The sequence below is a fragment of the Thermobia domestica genome, chromosome 1 (genome assembly GCF_964235325.1).
Source record: "Thermobia domestica chromosome 1, izTheDome1.hap1.1, whole genome shotgun sequence".
Classification (NCBI taxonomy): Eukaryota; Metazoa; Arthropoda; class Insecta; order Zygentoma; family Lepismatidae; genus Thermobia; species Thermobia domestica.
In genome coordinates, this window is record NC_137454.1 from 234,715,680 (window position 1) to 234,737,474 (window position 21,795).

At 33.1% G+C, this 21,795-nt stretch overlaps 1 protein-coding gene across 2 annotated transcripts in view; it reads right to left on the reverse strand.

Annotated features, from left to right (window-relative positions):
- The window catches only part of LOC145694670 (uncharacterized), an 87,551-nt gene that overhangs the window by 8,298 nt on the left and 57,458 nt on the right, over window positions 1-21,795 (reverse strand). The window lies entirely within an intron of this gene.

The following is a 21,795-nucleotide window of genomic DNA, read 5'->3' on the forward strand; positions in this document are numbered from 1 at the left end:
TGATTATGAACCTTAGGCCTCCGAAGGAACTTACTATATTTAGATTGATTAAAATAATATCATAAGGGAGAGCGGTGAAGGTCATAATTTATGAGAAAAATGGAGTGGTGATGATGTGTAAAAATAATCAAAAACGACAGATGTTAGTGACCAATCCATAGTTTTGGGGGTAACTGAGATGAATATTGACACTCCTGTTGAAGTTTAAGTGTAAATTCCTCGACATGGGGGTGGAAAGGGAGAGCAACATTACGGATATTTCTCATTACACTTTCGTTGTAATTCTTAGTAGAGGAAAGGGTTAAAATACTTTATACAAACCTATCCCCCGTTCGAAAATATAACAAACAATTTACTTTTCAAGGATTATTTAGAAATAATTTTCTCTTATGTATAAAGAATGATATCAATAGAAATATGACGATACTTAGATGGGAATGGCTTGAAGTAAACGCTTCTATAATTTAGAAAGGGAAAAGATGTTTTGTAGATCGAAGGAAATGCTACAGCCTTACTTATAGCGTAACCAATGAAAAGAGTTTGAAGTTAAGAAAAAAGAAAATTAAAAACTGGTCATATAAATATCTAGAATTTTTTATTTTAGTTTATGCACTGAGATTTCTCCCAGGAAAAAAGCTCAGATGAGTTGTTTAGAGAAACAGTCTTGTAAAAGATTTGAAAATGCCTTAAAGTACAATGTTATTCAGTGCAAAGTTAAAAATTTCGGGGGAGAAGAGTTCTGTCTTCCAGTGTTTACCTCCCTGGTGTCACCTTGTCATACATATTGGTAACAGATTTATCAAACACAATGCACATAATCAATCTAGCGGAAAGATGTTGCAAACGTACAGATTGATAAATACCATTTTGTTTATTGAGAGGGTTACTGACCGTGATAACATATTGAACGGGATCAAAAGTTATCCCATATGAGGCTTTAACGGAACGTCAAATGATACTTTAAAAAATATAAATAAATAAATAAAAATTTTTAAAAAAATAAATAAAAATCTGATTAAGCAAACATTTATTACTACTAATCTGTGTACACTCCCGTAGTACAGGATACTTTTGCTTTCATCAGTCACATTATAGGCAGGTAATATGTCTGATAAAGACAATGATTTATTGCCTAAACTATAATATAAGCTAGTAATAATAAGTGTTTGTTTTAGTCAGATTTTATTTTTTGGTAATAAAAAATGTTTGTTTTAGTCAGATTTTATTTTTGGTAATAATAAGTGTTTGTTTTAGTCAGATTTTCTTTTCAGTAATAAAAAGTGTTTTTTAGTCAGATTTTATTTTTTGGTAATAAAAAGGGTTTGTTTTAGTCAGATTTTATTTTTGTTAATAATAAATGTTTGTTTTAGTTAGATAATTTTTTGGTAATAATAAGTGTTTGTTGTAGTCAGATTTTATTTTTTGGTAATAAAAAGTGTTTGTTATAGTCAGATTTTATTTTTGTTAATAATAAGTATTTGTTTCAGTTAGATTATATTTTTGGTAATAATAAGTGTTTGTTGTAGTCAGATTTTATTTTTTGGTAATCAAAAGTGTTTTAGTCATAATTGTATTTAGGTTTAAGTTGTACGTACTTCCAAAGCTAGAATGAGCAGCATAGTGTTTTTTCATTCTTTTCCGTTGTTTGTTCGTTGTCAAAACCTATTAACATTACGGAATAACCATTGAAAGTATAAAGTATTATAGCAATGACGACTAAAGAGTGATGTATTTTGTAACTGTAAATATAAGAGGTGTTCCAGGTAGTAAGAACGAATTCAACAAAGTTGCTTGCAATCTGAACGTTCGGAAATCACATTTGAGGTGTTCGAAAAGTAATACCAAAACTGTTCTGTGGCAGTCAGTTCTCGAGACTATTTCTATAATTTGTGAAAGTTGCTCATCTTTCTCTTTGAGAATACGGTTTCAAAATAAAGAGACGATCATTTCGACCGTTTATAGAGTGCATTTTCAGGTAAACAAGCCTTTTCAGTTCGCTTTTACTACTTAGAACGCATCATATGACCAGAACTTCCTGTCAGGCGTAAGAACGTACATTGAAAGAGACTATTATTAATTACACCATTTTACTGCGTAGTGTATTGCGAAAATATCTGCTGATAATAGATATGGGTCTAATCTCGAGTGCTATTAATATTTATTATTGTGCTATTGAAAAAAATATCCAAGGCTATCTATTAAAAGATTTAAAGTCGAATTCGAACGCTTATAAACTATCGTTGACAACAGCGGTAAAAGAGTCTTAAATCCAGCGTTCCCATCTCCAAGAACTCTTGCTCTGGATACCCGTATCGTTCCACTAACCCTTTTACTTCATTAAATGAAGGAAACCAGAAAACTGACAAATTGTAATAAAATAAAATTAAATTAAAAGCGAATATTAAACTAAACTTACATTTTCTAATGAGTAGAGTAACGAAATTACTCATTTATTTTTTAGGTGCTGGTCGAAGGAAGAGTGTTTGGTCAAGGAGTTTATTAACGTTCATACAATAAATGAGTCTCTACGTGAAGTAAAATTGAAACAACTTAAATAATGTTCCTGTAGACTTTTAAATGGTGTACGGACTTCAAACGCCATTCAAAAAGTAAATAAATAAAATATTGAATTATTTTACACTCGATCTTTTACTTTTCTTCACAGATGACTAAATTGATGTTTTTTGGACTGTAGTTTTGTCAATATTTCTCTCTCGAAGTAATATTTCCAAGTTTTAATATGCTTTGGAAAAAAAAGCTACATAAGAGTTATTCTATATTGATGATTCGCCTTTGATTAGATAAAGTTAAAAATTTCAACAGCTCAAGCAATCAAACATGGCATCTTAATCGTCGGATTTTCTGCATCTGTGGAGATTGCGAGTTGAACACCCCAAATACTGGGCAGAATCAACAATAGGAGAAAAAAAGTTCAATTTTCTTAAAGTGTTTTTGGAAACTACTTTTTCTTTAAAAAAGAAAAGGATATCTTCCTCCACTGGAAATAAATTGTTTTGGTTTGCACAAAAATTGTTTTCAAAAGTCTGCTAATAATAAAATTGAAGCTTAGAAGATGCTTGGAAAGTTCTAATTTTGTCTTAGATTTTTACCCCCCCTCCCCCCACCAAAAAAGTTAAACATTTGAGCTAAGGCTTGATAATTTGTAAATACATAGCGCACACATAGATGGATGTCACAACGATGTATTTTTTCAATGGAAACTGTTTCCCCGGTTTTTAGATTTTCAGCCGTGGTCATTTTAGTGACATAAGGTTATTGCCTGCAATTACAGGAAAGTCTGTTGAGGTTTGAGGGTCGATTTTCTTCCCTTTCCTGAAAGAAAGTCAGATTATGCATTACGGGATTTTGTAGGGTAGAACAGAGGAATTACCAAAATACATTTTTAAGCTTATCCGTTCATGAGCTCGCGATAAAAATGACCTCTAATTTCGGGTTTTGAAGTGCCGCTTATGACAATACTAAAACAATCCACGTTTTTATACTTCTTATTACGAAAAAGCGTCTGTATGTCATTAAGCAAGATTTATATTAAGATGTATATGATAAACTCAAAATCCAGTTTCTAATTATCTCTTACCGCTCTCATTTGCTTTATGAAATTTCAGTATTAAATGTTACAAGGAACAATTTTGTACAAAATTTCCAGTTTCAACAGCGAGAGAGATTGAACCTATTCTTTCGAGACTAAATTTTTGTACGTAACGTTTCTCATTATCTATTACAGTTTTTGCCCTATGGTGTTAATATTGAAACTAGTGGTGTTAAAATTAGAATAATTCGTTATTTGAATGTTCGAATAGTGGATTCTTCGAATATTTGTTATTCGATATTCAAACTATATTCATTATTCGAATAAATGTTCGAACAATGATTCGGATAACAAATCATGTTCGAATGTTGAAAATGAATATTCGTGCATTCGAATATTCAAACAAAACAGCAGAAAAATTATTTCAATAATGAATATTCGAATAATTTTGACAGCACTGAAACTGAAAGTTGCAACAGATTTCCACTATTTTCGGTTTTAATACGAGTATTAGAGGCAAGGTTAAAACTACACTTAGGACAGTAAATTAGAGGGTGGACCAAAATTAGGTATACAGTACCGTATTGATCAGCTCATTGCGTTTTATATCATTTCTTATTGTCATCCACCAGGTAGACTTAGTTTCTTTATTATTTGTTCTTAATGTGTTTTTACTTACATATTAAGCTCGGAAGAGTCGAAGCAAATAAACCCATAAACTAGAATGATATACTTGATAAATGCAGGGGTGTACACCTACTTTTGGGCCAGCCTGTATATCCGAAAATTATTTATTATTTTTTTTCTTTATGGGGATCAACAATAAAATCGGAAGTTGTAGAAAATTTCTACTACTTCTGGGTTTTTAAAAACTGAAAATGATTCTTTTAGTTTAATGTCCCACGATTATGCTCTTTAGGTTAAGAGAGACGGATGATTAAGGTAAGTAAATGATGATGGAAGAATTGGTGGAATGAGAATCTGGGAGGAAACAGCAAAGCCCCGAGAAAACCAACAGACATGATGACAACTACAAACTTACTTAACTGGGATTAAACTTATGTTAAGGGTAACGAAAAAATGTATTCTTGAGATGAATTAATATTTAAAAAAAAGACCTCTGTGTATGTCTTAGTTGTTTTCACTCTATTGTGACTAATATAACTTCCGATTGGATTAAAGGGATAAACACAGAGAATCCAAATCATTATAAACGTTTCTTGCAATATCTGACCTTGTTTGCTCTGATACCTGTTGGCAGATTGACTAATAGATGGACAGATCTAAGAATTCGTATTTGTAAGCATAGAACAGTTTGGAAAACTAAAATAACTTTATTTCAAGAACGCATCGAGCAAATGGAAAACAATTTCATTTTCAATGGAGTAGTGCAGGAAACAAAAATAATAAAATACATAAATAGCTCTACAAGCATTCGAATCTAAGATCAAAACAAACCTTTTTGTTGCTTTAGCGGAAAGACGAAAGATCAGAATCGTGTGAATTTGCATTTCGTAACCTAGAAAATATAATTAAATAGGAAATGAGATTACATTTACAGACTTTTCCATAATCTTTGAATGAGATCATTTCCCCAACTTCTGCTGATTCTATCACTTTTATTTGTGGAAAAACCCCGTTACGATGTAATGCCCAAGTGAAATTTAACTCAACATTACCCTCTAGGCATAAGAAAAATGTGTGTCAAGCGCACACAAAGCAACATTAGATATTGCTTGCTTCTCATTTGCTATTCCTGATTGTTGCAAGATCTTGATAATCGCGAAATCAATAGTTTCACCATATGATTATCATATATCTCCATATAACACAATACACCTTTGGCTATTGAACGGAATTTTAAAAACTGACCAATCAAATTAGAAGCAATGTAGTATTCTACCTTTTCTGTCTTGATATTGACAAGACAATACACAAAAGTAATATGTTGCGACTGTCTTTGTTTTGCTTTGGAGTGCAATAAATGAAGCATTACTAGATTACCGTACATTTTGAGGGAATTTTCATGCTGGTGCAGAACAGTAACTTCGAACTATCAAAGTTCTGTGCTTTTCGAGATGATTATAAAGTTCTTCGCTTTGCTACATATTAAGGATTATGGTAGACTGTGTGATATGTGGTTAGCACATTAGCTCCGATCGCCGTTGTTTCTAGCTCGGAAACCAAATAAAAATATTTAGGCTATAGGACCAACCATTGGCCTTCTTTTTCTTCAAATTTTACCCACCCGCGACTTTGCTCAAGCTCTATAATCAATAGTAGTTAACTCGTTGAGTTTCCCTAAATCTTTTAAGTTAATTTGAGATACTATCTCACCTACTAACGTTCTGAGAAAAAGAGAGGAGGAAGCTACTTCACGTCAGGTGAGATTGATTATCATTGGAGTAAACATCCAAAGAGGATAGTTACAAACCAATAAATCCTTTCAAATAAGAAAGACTACAGTTCAACTTTCATATACAATCATTGGCGACCGTTGAAGTAAGTCACATTAGTATAGGGTGACTGTAAAATTTTCAGCTGAAAACGGGACAGGTTCCTGCTTTTTAAAAATCGTGAGAAATTAGAAACAGGTCAGTGTGTAAATTATTTCCTGTTTACCTTAGAAATACCTAATACATTAATGTTCTAATCTAATCTAATCTAATAATCTAATCTAATTTAATCTAATATATATATATATATATATATATATATATATATATATATATATATATATATATATATATATATATATAAGATATAAAATGTAAACAACATTTAACTACTCAGCATTTGCTCCTTTGCACTAGCTCGAATCTTTGAAATTACATTAGATGATGTTACATTTACTTCTTTCATTTGCATAAAACGGGACAAATACTACTTTTCTCCATCTACTGACGGGATGGCTGGGACACACTCCTAAAACGGGACTAGTCCGGTCAAAACGGGACGTATGATCGCTTTACATTAGAAACAATTAAACTTTTACCACTACAAGTTAAGGAGAAGCACAATTGTGAGCAGCAATTAGAAAAATTGATAAGTGTTCCTTCCTTAGCTTGTAGCAATAAAAAAAAATAATTTTTTACCGCTATGACTTCTCTCAATATCTATTACTTCATACAATGATCTAAAATGTGGTTGAAAGAAAATGTGAATAAATCATATACATATGTAATATGATATTTTTAGTGAGTAATTTAAATATATATCGCCCTCTATATAACTAACTAACTCTATGGCCTATGGAACAGGGAGGTTCAATGCCGCTTCCACAAAAACTCTCCATTGACTTCTGTCCTTAGCCAACCATCTTAATGTTGTCCTTCCATCTGCGCCTAGGTCTTCCTAATGGTAATTTTCCAATTGGATTTCCAGTTAAAACTTTGAAAGCGTTCCTACTTCCTTCCATTCTGACTGCATGACCTACCCACTCGATCCTCTTAGATTTGATAACCCTAACACCTACCAGAAAGTGTTGTTCTAACGTTGTAGAAGCAAAGAATCAAAAATCGTTTTAAAAAGTTTTCAGAAATAGGCTATTTTAAGCAATACATCAAATTTTACTATTTTTTTCATATTTCTCGAATGGTTTGAAATATCAAATTGCTGTAAACTGCATTAGGACCTTTATATCTTTTAAAAACCACGTAATTCGATGTGATACTTATGTAAACACTTTTTCGAAATAGTCCTTTGAAAGAAAGTTATTTTTTCAATTCCTTGTAACTTTGTTTCTACTTGCTCGAAATACGTCATATGATGATCGCAGTATTTGACATTAAGTTCACCTTGAACGTACATTACTCCGTTTGTCTCACTTGAGTTGTTGCTCTTATAGACCCTCCAAAATTTGGTTATTTCTTGTTGTTTGTGATACTGTATCGTTCTTAGTTTGCAAAGTGTAGTATGTATATTTTCGTTTTACATGCAGATTTGTGGAATTCGCCACCTTTCAATTTAAGAAGGAACACCGAATTTCTCTATCCCTATCAGTACTCCTTTTCGGGACCACTCTCATCCAGGTCAGAAAGGTAGTAGCTATTTTTATGTTTAACCCATGTTTGTTAATTTTGATTATCCCCTGAGCTCGTACACACACAAACATATGAAATTGGGACGAACATATTTAAAAACACCCGCGTTCTTAAGCTGAGCTCGATCTCACGACACAGATCATGTAAGTACCACTCAATCATCTTATACTAAATGACTATACCAGCAGACCAGGCACATACTCAGAAATTATTGTTGGAGAAGGGTCCAAGTTTTGAGACAAGGTCTAATACTACAGTATTATTTTGTATCCGAAAAGACGGTAAGTAATTGTAAGATATTTCCATATATATTTTCAGAAAAAAATTATAAAACTAGATCGTTTTATAAGAGAAAGAGTGTAAGATCAAATTTTCATGCTACATCAAACACTTAATTGTTGTATGGTGTATAGTTTTATTAAGAAACTGTCCAAGTATATGTTGCGTTAGGAAGTTCTTTGAAGGCGAGGAGGTGTCCGGACCCGGTGAACTCTCTGTGAGCGACCCTGCAACAGACCAGTATTCGACGATTTGTTTATAAAACATACGATACTTCTGATATACCATGACTTAATGCTATTTTCATAGTAGATTAACTGGCAGGAAGTATTATTAACGCAATTATTTGCATGATCTCACGTGAAAGATTTGTAGACCAAGATCCGGTATCACTGCTGTTGTCTAATGAACAACAGGGAAGAACGGTAACAATGTGTTGTGTTGTTACGACGACTATCACTCAGGTTGTATGACGTCAGAAGTGGATTTAGAAGCGATGCGAAAGAGGAGAAAGGCATGACGACATAAACCTCTGCGGATGACCTCTTTGTCCAATGATGGATGGAATTTCTGACGTTACATTGTGAAAATTAATGCTATTGAATTTTGCTTTAGGAAATAACACATTGTACCCACACGGAAGAAAGAAGAAAAATACGTACATACACGTGGAGAAAAAGACAGAAAAGAGTAATTATATTTTTGTTCTTTCTTTGAAACTGTTTGGGATGCAATTAGGAGGACCAAAGCAGGCAATATCTTAACAATTCAAGAATTAGGAATTAGATTTTCTGGGCTTTCGGCATCTATGGCGATGTATAAGGGATGACGTCCCTCAGCGATCACACTATCCGAGGAAGGGGAAGGAAAAAAATGATTGCGGTAGGAAGGTACGATAGGTAGGTATGATGATAGGTATCATCCCGGCATTTGCTTAGTGTGAATGAGGAAAACTCAGGGAAATCTACTTATAATTGCTGGCCTGAAAAAACCTCTTACACTTCTTCGATAGAATGCCCCACCAGGAATCGAATCCGGGACTGCTTCGTTTTTGAATGTAGATTTGCTTAGTATAAGATGTAATTGAAAGTTCTAACTTTATTGATTGATTTGTATCTATGTCGTTTGTCGCACGATAAGACCTACAATTGAAAGTGAGATCTGAACAACTATAGTATGGTCGATTCCTCCCATCAGGAATCCAATAAGGGACCTGATGAACCAAAAACACACACACTATCTATTAGACCAAAAGAGAGACACTACGAACTTTATAACACTGAAATTGCTTATAGGTAGGTTTCGATCTACTTTTTAAAAGTGTATAAAATATCTTCTTTAAATTATTTTGCAAATGAAGATAGTATATATATATATATATATATATATATATATATATATATATATATATATATATATATATATATATATATATATATATATATATATATATATATATAAACATAATTACAACTTAAGTACCACTTTTTCATAATTTTGCTTTCACATTTATGCAATTCTTGAACTCTGGAGAAGTGTCTTTTCTAGGTTAAGGGTGTGACGATCGTTAGATAGTATTTCAACATAAAATCTCGATGTTGTCTTGTTTTGAAGAATGTCTTTCATTATTGTTCCGACGTCTTGCAAGACCATACACTTTCTTCATTTCTTTCTTCTTACTTTCCTGTTTCCAAATCTTTGCACACAATTTCATACATGTTGTTGTCTTTTCTTGGACTCTCATTTCCTTTCCATTAATGGTTCGGCTGACAAGAGATTAATATAGAAGCTTGAAATTCAATTTTAAGTGACCACGCATTTTTATCTGAATTTTTAAATATTTATAAAACGTACTCAGTATTGGTCTCTAATGAAAATAACCATGTGGCCTGGCTCCAAGTGGGAAGGAAAACCCGTTCTGCGATTCCAAGTATTAGATATTTCTGCTACGAGGGGCATATCGAAAGTTTTTAGATATTAAAAATTCGAGTAGAGTTGCCCTACTGAAACGTGTCATGTTTAAAGGCGTATGCCCTCTAATGATGAAGGGTATATATATACATAATATCGATGCTGCATAAGGGATTCGAACCCGCGATAAAACAATTCCTGCTAAAGCATCCTTAGAACACTGAATCATGCCACCGTTGATACATACCATTGATATGATCTTTTGGTGGGTAAGAATATCGTAAATAAAATCATCAAAATTTTGAACTTCCACAATTTTAAAACATTTCCGTCTGATTGAATCGAAGAAAACTATCAGATCTAAGGGATAAAATTGCATAACAACAACAGATTGCTGCTGTAAGTACTTGTGATATGTGCCATTTGCAAATTATTGTTATTGCTGTCAAAACGAAACAGCTTCTGATTGCCACAAGATAGCAAATGAGGTTGTATTTATTTGTGAATAAACAGCCAAAAGAGGCAAGACACACAAGAGAAGAGGAAAGAAACCAAACGATGCCTTTTAGAGCACGTTTTCTAGTCAAGGTCAAGTGCTGGTGACCTCTAATTTCTCCTCAGGAAAAGAAAAAGAACACAAGAAGAGTTCCACTCAAGTCTATGTGGCTTTGCACTGGCGAGGCTTGATTTTTTTAACACGAAAAATTAACCCATCACCAATTATTTAGTTAGTAACTAAGTCTGAGTTACATTAAGTTAACGTTAGTGTGTAGGCCTACTCAGGTGGTCATGAATATTCTCGTGATATCTATGGTCGTGAATACTATTTTTTTAAATGTATATATTAATGTATTCATGTTTAGTGGTAAAAGCTGAGTATCTGTGATGAAAAGCTGATGGACATACTATTTGACAGAACCAGAACAGTATACACAAAAATGGAGAGGAAAAACAACTAATAAATTTCAAAGGAAAGTTGAATTTCATAGAACTCATTATAAAGTATATCGAACGAGGTGTTTTTCCAGTTCTAAAATAAAGTAAAAATATTTGTAACGTGTACTAGTTGAAATCATTAGATAAAATGTAAGTATAAACTCGCTCCAAAATGGATCACATTTGCTTATTATATTTTAATTTATTTATATTTGCATGCGACCTTCTTAGAGTAACATTTGTGGCTCTTGTCAGAGTATTTTGCCTTAAGGCTCATTCTTGCCCATTTACCTAATATTTACTTCACACATCAATATATATTCTCCCCAGGTAGAACGAGATATTCTAAATTTTTGTTGTATCAAAAGCCGTGTCGTTAACAAAGGTAAAATTCAATTCAAGGACATGCAATGAATGTACACTTTCTGGAAACTAATAGAGAGCTCAGTAGCGAAAAAATCGCACTTCATTGATTTTAGCCTTAGGCACTGCATTTACTTAATGTTTAACACGTTTATTTTTTTTTTAAATTTCATTTATACCGGGTGATCTTAAAATTCACGAATAACATTTGGGTCTAGAATTTCTAACAAGTCCGATTTTCATGCGGTTTGTGGCAAATGATCAAAAAGGATGGGAGATTTATGGAACTATGTTTACTGGCTTAAATTCATCCGGGGTAATATCGACCACGCCGCATCAAAACAACATGTTTAGTAAGGTACATGTTAAAATCTGGCCAAGTCCAAATTCAAAGCTTGATGGCCCATAAAGTCTGCACAGGAAAATATTTCAGATGTGTGGTAAACAAAAGGCACTCTACGTCAAATTTAGTCAAGAGCGGAATAGTTTCGTAGATCATATTGCATTATCTACACTGTTCTTGTGATGTTTTACCCTAAAGATAAAATTAAATGAGGAACGGAAATTTTACTCGTTATCGTCACAATCTTCCTGTTTTATCGCCGGGAAGTTGTTTTATAGACGTATATAAAAGTTACTGTATGAGTTCTAACAATTAATGGGGTCAAATTGCATAGTATTTCAATAGTATGTGGGCATGCTACCCTTATTGTTTAAAATAAAATAAAATCGACTTAATAAAGATCTCAGCAGTTGTCGACTTATATTTGAGGTTCCCTTCATTACTCTTGATGGATGATGAAGGTATCGTCGTATTTGTAACGAATGAGCTTATACGTTATGTAATAGAAAATTAGGAATATTAATAATAATTTACATTTTGAAAAATAGCCTGAACCGTATATGCTTCTTCCTAAAGCAACCCCGATGGTCATAAGTTAAAAAAGTAACCTTTCTATTTCTCTTTGATAATAATTCGTTATCACTGGGAAAATTTCGTTCAGAAGTCATCAAGAATTTGCTGATCCTGATTGATTTCATGCCAATGCACTGAAGTAAAAGAAAATATTCCTAAGAATAAAGTTGTAAATTATTTTTTTTCTCCTTTTAGAAAAGTCAAAAGTCTTATTTTTTCTGATGAGAAAAATAAATTGATATATACAGTTTTTGCAAGCATTTCTTGTGTTCAGTGGATGTACCAAAAACAAACGAACATATAAGATCCACATTCATTTTCTATACATATGTAGACAACCACACACGCATGCTGCAACAGACATGAAGATGTGCACATATACTCACGCACTGTGTTTCTGCATTGTTGATAATGCGTTAACCTATACCACGAAAACACGCGACAGATAAAAAAAAATACATGTTTAAAGGAAATAAAATGTCAACAAGGCATGACACGGGATCATGTCTTTAACAAGATGATCATGGAATGATGAATGAATGATAATCATGATGATGTTATAGAAATATATATGACTTGTCATTCTCATAGGAAAAAATATATGGAGAAAGCATTATTAAAATGTATGTATGTAACAAATTCACTTAACCGAGAGGAAGAAGACGTTTCTCCATTTCTCTTTGTCGGTTGTGTGGATGTTCTGATTGTCAATATTATGTTCTTTTTTTTCTCTTTGAAGTTTTCACTTACATTGTGTTATAGCATCACATATGGTGGAAAAGAAAGTGAAACCATTTTACTTTTATTATTCTATGTTGTACAGCATATAGAGAAAATTATAACCACATACATAGAACATACTTGCAAGGCAACGGAGTTTTTACTTTAAACATTCCACGACTGTGTACTTGAACTAAGAGAAACCGATTATTAAAGCAAGTAAATGATGATGAAAAATTGGTGGAATGAGAAAGGGGGAGGCAATGAGAAAACCTGAGAAAATCCAGGAACATGAGCTTTGTCCACTACTGTCATCTCAGATGGACTAGAATCAAACCTTCAACTCTTCGGATAGGATTTGAGCTCTTTAAATTCCGCACCCTTTTAACACAATGCCGTAAATCTAAATGCAAATATTGCAGCTAAGATAATTTATTTTCAATACTCTACAATATATATGAACCATAAAATATTAATTTTTAGAATATTTAAAAATACTTTTAAAATAAACATTTTTTGTTGGAAATAAAAATACCAAGTGATCAATCGACAAAAGTATTTTAAGACAACTGAGTCAAAGTTCTTGTAGTGAATATATATTGAAAATCGTATTCTATTGAAACTATAAACACGTACAAAATTGAAGGCCAACCCAGCCCAATAACCAGATATAATTTGGACGACCAATCGTACATTCAATTTCTATTTTGTACTCACACTCTATTGTTCTGTTGTATTTGGCTTTGAAGTTTAACATCAGCATAGAGACTACACGAGACATAAATCTGGGATCCGAAACACATTATTCTCACTGGGGGTCGTAACCAAATGTAGGGACACATTCGGGGCAGTGCTGCAGTTAGTAAGAAGTTTTAAGAAAGCAATATAAAGATGTATCTTTTGGGCTATTACTTGTTATAATTTGAAGGATCCGGAAAAGTACAGGCGGTATCACCTAACCCTTCCTTCTGCAGTTTCTAAACCATTCAGTGTCTATATTATATTCATGGAATATACAGTAGACGTGCTAAATATATGCATATTTCATGGACATGCGTGAATACTCATTAGACGTCTAGTTCAGGACAATACGAATTAATTTTCTGAAAATAAGTTTCGTAAAAGGGTGTTTTCTTATACTATTAGTATACGACCATTCGATTTTACCAAATGGTAGCCTGGTTAGAGAATGTCCTAGTTAGAGAATAAATGTACTGTATCTCCATTTCAATGTAAGCTCGAAAGACGTAAGCGATCCACAATGAAAACACAGTTTTTTTGTTAGTTTCTATTCATTATACATATTATTACGACAGATAGATATTCAAAACAGACTCTCTCCTGATGAGATAGCTTTGATGGGCTCGATTACCAATAGGTCATGTGCTCGAATCTGACGGTTAAACTTTGTCACCAGTAATGCATTGCTGAAAAGGTGCTGATTATAAAATTACACAAGACTATCTAATGACTCATAATTTATGATATGTTGGGTAAATGTGTGTTCAAGACCGAAATTCGTGTCTTCTCAGACTAAGTAACTTATTAATTGATCAATACTTATTATTTTTTTTTACCTTCATCGAGAATAAGATCTAGTATCACATACATCAAAGACAGGCGTATTATCAATTCTGCTACTCGGGAGAACCAGTTTTAGTACAAATCAACGCTAATTCCTTCCTTACGTGAATGTATACTTTGTGAAGATCTTTACTGTTTAACAGTATGACTTTTCAGCTCTAGAGTAACTATTAGATATTATGACAGTTAAAAGTTAAATATTTAATACCGTTCTCCAGAGAGTAACATAACTTTCATTGTTAACGAATCATGTGTATCACTTTTCAAAACACCATTAAGTTAGATTAAACTCGACTCAGTGACACAAGGGCTATGAAGATCCATGACCCTAGTTGGGTTTGGCATCGGTATCTTAGAACGTATGCACATCGGGTTCCCTTCGCTGTTAATTTCTGATTAGAATGTGTTATTTCTTTCACTTAAATAGATCCACAAGGAACCTGTGAACACCGTAATGCTAACATAATCTGAAAGTCCCAACGGATGCACCCATCCTAGCATGGATTAGATCCAGCAGAGCTTAATTTACACAATTTGGCGCGAAACCAATAGACCATCGCAGCCAGGACGTTGTTTTTTTCATACATCTATTATCGATTAAAACTAAAACGATCCTTTCTTTACATTTTCTAGGGAAAATATTATAATTAAGGATTTCCGTTAATTTATAAATCGGAAAACTAGATTTATAAATTTAATGCTTAATAAACTAAGCATTTTTACTAATCATTGAAACTTTTCTAATAAGCATTTAAACGTCTATCTAGTAATTAAACTTTTAACAACGAAACCTTTTTTAAGATAAAAATGTTTAAAGTTTACTAAATGAAACATTTTGCAAAGCGCTATTTAATTAATGATCACGTTAAAGAACGGTTAAACTTTCTGACGATAAATATTTAATAGGCAGTTGCATTTTAAATCAAGACAAAAAAGTCAATAGACGGATCGTAGTGTCTTAGGATCTTTTTGGTTAGTATGAGTTTTGAATAATAATAATAATAATAATAATAATAATAATAATAATAATAATAATAATAATAATAATAATAATAATAATAATAATAATAATAATAATAATTATTATTATTATTATTATTATTATTATTATTATTATTATTATTATCATTATCATCATCATCATACAATTCCCATACGAAAGTTAGGTTAATACATGTATTACAACTCGACAACCGTGAAATTAAAACGTAAAAATGTTAGCTCTGCAAAAATAATAGTATTGTCAGAAACAGTATTTTAGCAGATATTACTGAAGCATCAAATGAAATTTGTTTTCAACATTTACTAAGTAAGATCAAAACCATTTCTAGGTAGTTTGAAAGTCACCTTGCAAAAGGTGTAAAAAAAAATTCAGCGCTATGAATATTTATTAATAGTGCTAGTTATTTTGCACTATTTGCGTGTACGCGTACAGTATTTTCTTTTTTAATCATTTGCTCTGGATGTTAAGTTATCGAAAGTAGAATATAACGTTATAAATGTTAGCATTTCATTGAACAAGTGATGTTCGGAGGGCAAAAGTAAGTTGAACTTAGGACAAAAATAAATTGACTAAATGCATCCATCTACGCAGAACAAAAATAAATTGTATACAGTAGAAAAATAAATTAAACGAATAAATACAGATAACAATAATATATCTATTGTATGGAGAACAAAATTACGTTGCACGCAGCACAAAAATAAATTAAACGAGTAAATTTGCATATTATACGGATAACAAAAATAAATTCCACGGAGGATTATTGGTTATTACGAAAATGTATGTTGAAGTCATGAAATGAAAAATGTACACCTATAAAGTGGACACTTTTAAAGTGGAGTGTAGTAAAAAAAACGCGTTCATACACGTTTCAAACATTTAAAATTTAGCTTTCATTCTTGTTATTATTTTAAAAGTATAAAGTAATGGATTGTCGTTTTCGCTCAATTACATTTTATAACACATGACACGTTTATCGAACGAATTGACAAGAGAAATATTTTTTTATACACTGCAAATATGATTTTTTTTAAAAAAATGTCATTATGATTACAAAGAAACACGATACGCGTTATTAAATTAAAGAAATTTATTAATAATTTCACTTTGTCACCATGAAAATTGAAACTCTTTTTTTTTTTTTAATATCTGCCTTCATACTATGCAACACAGGCATAAAAAGTTGATTGGATACTATATAGTCCTATATATACATTCGGAACATTAAAAAATTCACACCTCTCAGACAATTGGCCTCTCCTACCTGTAAATGAGGAAACCAAATGTGAACTCCTTTGAGAACAATGAAGAATGTATATACCACGTACAAATTAACAGACTAGTTTTTTCCGCCCTAGTATGATAGATTCTTTACCAAAATTACAACGCAAAAGGGGACAAGGTTTGACACAGGAAGAGAAATACTGACAACTTTCTGATTATATTCTCACATGTAAAATTTTTAGTTCTTTAATGATACATACATTTTATTTGCTGTTAGAAATGAAAAATGTGTTCTAAACTATGAATACACTAGTGACACTGTGCTTTGTAGAAGTAAGTGAAATTTGTCTTTTAACTCTTCTATAAAAATCGGAGATTTTTAGAAATTTTCGTGTACCATAGGTTTTTAATCGGATGATGATTAATTCAGTTCCCCAATAAAAGCAAGGATAGGAATGGCAAAAGAAGCCTTAAATAGAAGGAAAAGTCTATTTTGGATTAAAAAAATTGAGAAAAATATTCATTAAATGATTCGTGTAAAATATTGTACTGTATAGGACGGAAATATGAGCATTATGCAAAAATTATGAGAAACAGCTGGAAGCTTTCGAAATGTGGGTGTGGAGAAGAATGGAGAAAATTAGCTGAGTAGAACGAAAAATGGATGAGAGGGTGATAGAAACGATGGGAAAAAATAATACTTTTAGATATTATTGAGAAGAAGAAGAGAAACTGATTGGAACATTAGCTGAGAGAAACAATGATGAGGGACGTGCTAGAGCGAATAGTGACAGTAAAGAGAGGGAGGGAGCGAAGGAAGCTATAATTGATGGGCAATATCGAAACAGAAAAATCGCACGTGATGACGTAGAGGTTAGCCGAAGACCGTGGAGCATGGATGCTTCTTACTTGCGGCAAGTAGCCTGCAATATTGGCAGAATACCTAATGATGATGATGATCATTAGTGACTGATTTCAACCCCAAGCTGTACGTCATATTCTATCAAAATTAAATTACTGTTACAAAAGTTGTCGTGGGACATATTTTGTAAATCACGAGTAGTGGATCAATTCACTCTTTTTCTTCACTGATTCTAAACTCAAGCACTGGGGATGACTGGAAAACCTAAAATATATATCATATTCTACTGCAGCTGAATTCAGTTTAAGAACGTAATCGTGGAACATGATTTTTAATTTTTTTTATTTACTGATTTTGTCTCAGCCTGAACTATATTAAAATTTTATGTTTTGTTTTATTTTTGTTCTTCGTAAAGCATACAATAAATTTGTTAAAGTTTTTGGACGTCACCCACATAGACATAACGAAAAATCTATTATATAGAGCAGGGGGTCACAGTTACACACAGGTAAAGTACTTTTTTCTGGTACGGAAGGCTCTTGTTCGAACCTACACCATGAACGTTTATGGTTAGACAACATCCTGTTCTTGAATCTTCTTGAGGTTTTCTTGGGTAGCGTAAACGCTCATCAGTATTGTTTATTAAAAAGAAAGAAAGAAAAAGCAACCACTCTTTTTTTTTGTGTGTGTGTGTGTGTGAAAGTAGTGGTAGTTTAGTCGAATGGCATGAAGCGTTAAGTAAATTATCTGTCTTTCTACACTATTCATTTCTTCAGGATAAATTGCATATAATATGAATATCCATAGATACTATCCAAAGTAGATAGCCTGCGAAATGAGATGAATTGAGATAGCAAAAGAAAAGATTGCATGCAATAATGGCATGGTGTTTAAAGGTTTTTAGAAGCTAAATAAAATGCTTTTCTCGAAATATAACAAAGTTCAAAGAATGATAATTTCCATGGCTATTTGATTGTTTACCATTACAAAATGCTAAATGCTTTCGATATAATTTCCATTGTGAAGAAAGACACCTTCAAGTCAATTATAAAGTCATAAGCTACAGCAACGTAATTGTTCAGCAATAGACATAATCTCCTAAACGATTATTATTTTATAATGGTATTTTAAAATATCTAACAATTTAGGCAGACAACTTGTAAATTTATTCTTATGCTTTTGCTATAGTTTGAGAAATTTGAGAATACTTGGATGGCAGACTGATCATCATCCTTAAGGCTGCTTCTGTCTGAATTTTTTATTAATTGGAGGTTAGCATTTTTTTCTAGCACCGAACCTGTATGATACAAGATCCACTGTTTAAACTGGAATCCGGGTATCTGGGGCTTAGTAGCACCACCAGAGATTGAACAAGCGACAAAGTACACAGAAAGCAAACACGTTAGCACTTGTCAAGGGACAGTTTATTTCTCTGAAACTTCAAGTCTTGTTTCGTTACTGAGGCTTATAATATATGATATGATTCTGCTCGTCGTCCAATGTGTAAAACGTACACTGCTGACAGGAGCATATACGTTAGCACACGGCTTATACTCACCTAATAGCCATATTTTATAACCCACTGTATATTCACCTTAAACTTAGAAAACAATAAGCGTATGGTGGGTCAGTATCAGTGTTCGTAGTTTGAGGGAAATTTCCCTAATCCAGGGACATGTCACAGGTAAATTTACCAAAAATAGGAAAAAGGGAATTTTTCGCTAAAATGTGAAAATCCAGGAAAATTCTCGCGCTGAGTGATTGACCAATATATATGTTTAATTTTTTCTTTGTTCTTTAGAAATAAACCAATACAATATGTGTGTCTGTCTGTTCAAAGTAGCATAATTTGCACCTAATGTTGACTGGATGTATTTTTTTGTTTTAAAAAAGTGAATGAAAAAACAAAAGATAGAAGCAAAAAAGCAAATGAATAAAACAAATGTGGTTGGCTCTTCCTTTAATATAGCTAAATTAATCTTAGCACAAAACTTCTGCCATAGGAATATTGGACACTCAACAAACTAGGGAAAATTAGATAAGAAAAGGGAAAATTTTGTATCAGTCGAGGGAAATTTTCTTAAAGAAAGCGAACGCTATATATATATTTTTTTAAAAGAAAACGATCGAGTTTATACGTACCAAAAATTCTGACTACCGGAAATCGATCCCATGTCTCTTACCCGAAAGACAAGAACACTAAACATTTTGTTAGAAAGCATTTCACTTTTAAATAATCATTTCAATTTGTTCACACCCCTGGGGGCCGCGGTGGCTCAGTGGTAGAGCGTTCACCTCTGGTGCTAGGGGTCTCGGGTTCAAACCCTGCTCCCGCCAAGTGAACTTTGTGGTGGACAAACACCGTGTGCGTGGGTTTTCTCGGGGTTCTCCCGTTTCCTCCCACTTTCTTCATTCCACCATTTATATTCATTACTCATCATCACCGTCTCCTTTAGCCTAACCGGCATAACCGTGGGACGTAAAACTCAAAAATTTCATTTCATTTCATTTGTTCACACCCAATTTTCACTTCTATTCTCCTTTTGCGGATTCTTTTTGTAAACTAATTTTTAAGTTATAACTATTAGTATAATTTTCTTTTATAATGTTCCTGCTTTGAGCTCAAATTACGCCGATTTCAAGCGAAAATGTGCTTGAGTGGCTCACTTTGAATATTTGTTCTGTGTTTTGAGATACAGCATAATTTTAGTAAAGCTGAGTTCATTTTAAAAGTAAGTTTCATAACTCTATATTGATTGATTATATGGCACGTTAATGAGGATGCAGCGGAGATCGTATTTGTGCGACCGTCATGAATAATTTTCTAATTACCGAGTATATTATACAAGTTAAGAAATCAAAGAACTTTGTTTCTAAGATTGGTATCTAGAGTTACTTTTCCTATAGAGAAAAACCGACTGGCTTATACACGAATTATGGTCCGAGTCCCGTTAAAGTCTTAGGCATTTCTCACCATTTCACCTTTGATGTCATTATCAACATTATCGTCTTCTTAAGTAATTTAACATATCCTCTCAAGACGTCCTTTGGATGTACTATAAGTCAAATACTTATCCCAACACTTTTAGGTTCACAATAGGAACTTCAAGGATAATGGTAATATCCACGTGATATCCCTTGAATTTCAGTAGAACATGCCTGTTATGTAACAATATTTGTAATGGTCATAATTCGTCCGGTGATTATCTCACAAAGAGCCAGAAATGTCCCATATAAATGGACATCTGACCTTCCACAGGATATCCATGTGTCCATGAGCAGTACTCTGGCAAAAATAGGACGCATCTTGGATAGGGACGTTCTATCTGTGACGGAGTTGGGAATGGACACAAATAAGAGATAAATAAAAACTTTGTGACCACTTATTTATTAAAACTAACAATATTTGTAATGTCCAAAATCCGTCCGGCGATTATCTCATAAAAAGCCCGGAAATGTCCACAGAAACGGGCATCTAGGTTTCTACAGGATGTCCACGGGTAGTTCACTGGCAAAAACAGGACATCCCTTGAACATGGGCGCTTTTCTCAGTTAAAAAAATTGAAATCTTTAAGTTTTACGTCCCACGATTATTCGGCTAGGCTAAAGGAGACGGTGATGATGAGAAATGAATGAAATGGTAGAATGAAGAAAGTGGGAGGAAACTGGAGAACCCCGAGAAAACCCACGAGCACGGTGTTTCTTCACCACAAAGTCCACACGGCGCGAGCTGGGATCGAAACAAGGACCCCAAGCACTGGAGGTGAACGCTCTACCACTGAGCCACCGCGCCCCCACTTTTTTCAGTTGAGTTTGGAGATGGACACAAGTGTGGGATAAATTATATCTTTCTGACCACTTACTAAAACTAACAATATTTGTAATGTCCATAATTCGTGCAGTAATCATCTCACAGAGAGCCAACAAATGTCCCACAGAAACGGATCTGGGTTTCCACAGGATGTGCACGGACAGTTCACTAGCAAAAATAGGGCATCCCTTTAACTTAGACGTTTTTCTGTGATGAGGTTGGAATGGACACAAGTATGAGATAAATAAATGCCTCTGACCACTTGTTAATTAAAAGTAAAATAATACATAACAGTTTCAACAAGCTAGCGTTGTCTTCCTTAAAGTTCAAATGTTTAGTTTTGAGTTTTCATAAATAAGTGTATTGCTCTGGCCAGAAAGTTTTTATTTATCTAGTAAGTTTCGAAGTCGTAATGAATAGAATTAAGTGTGAGGTTTATACTTTAAATCAAGTATGTGCAAGTTGGAACAAGGGTAGGGTGGCCAATTGTCCTGCTTTTGCCCAGATAGTCCGGCTTTTGGAGGTCATGTTCCGTGTCCGGCTTAGTAGTCGAGCCGGACATCCATTTGTCTTGTTTTTCAGTTGTCTCATTA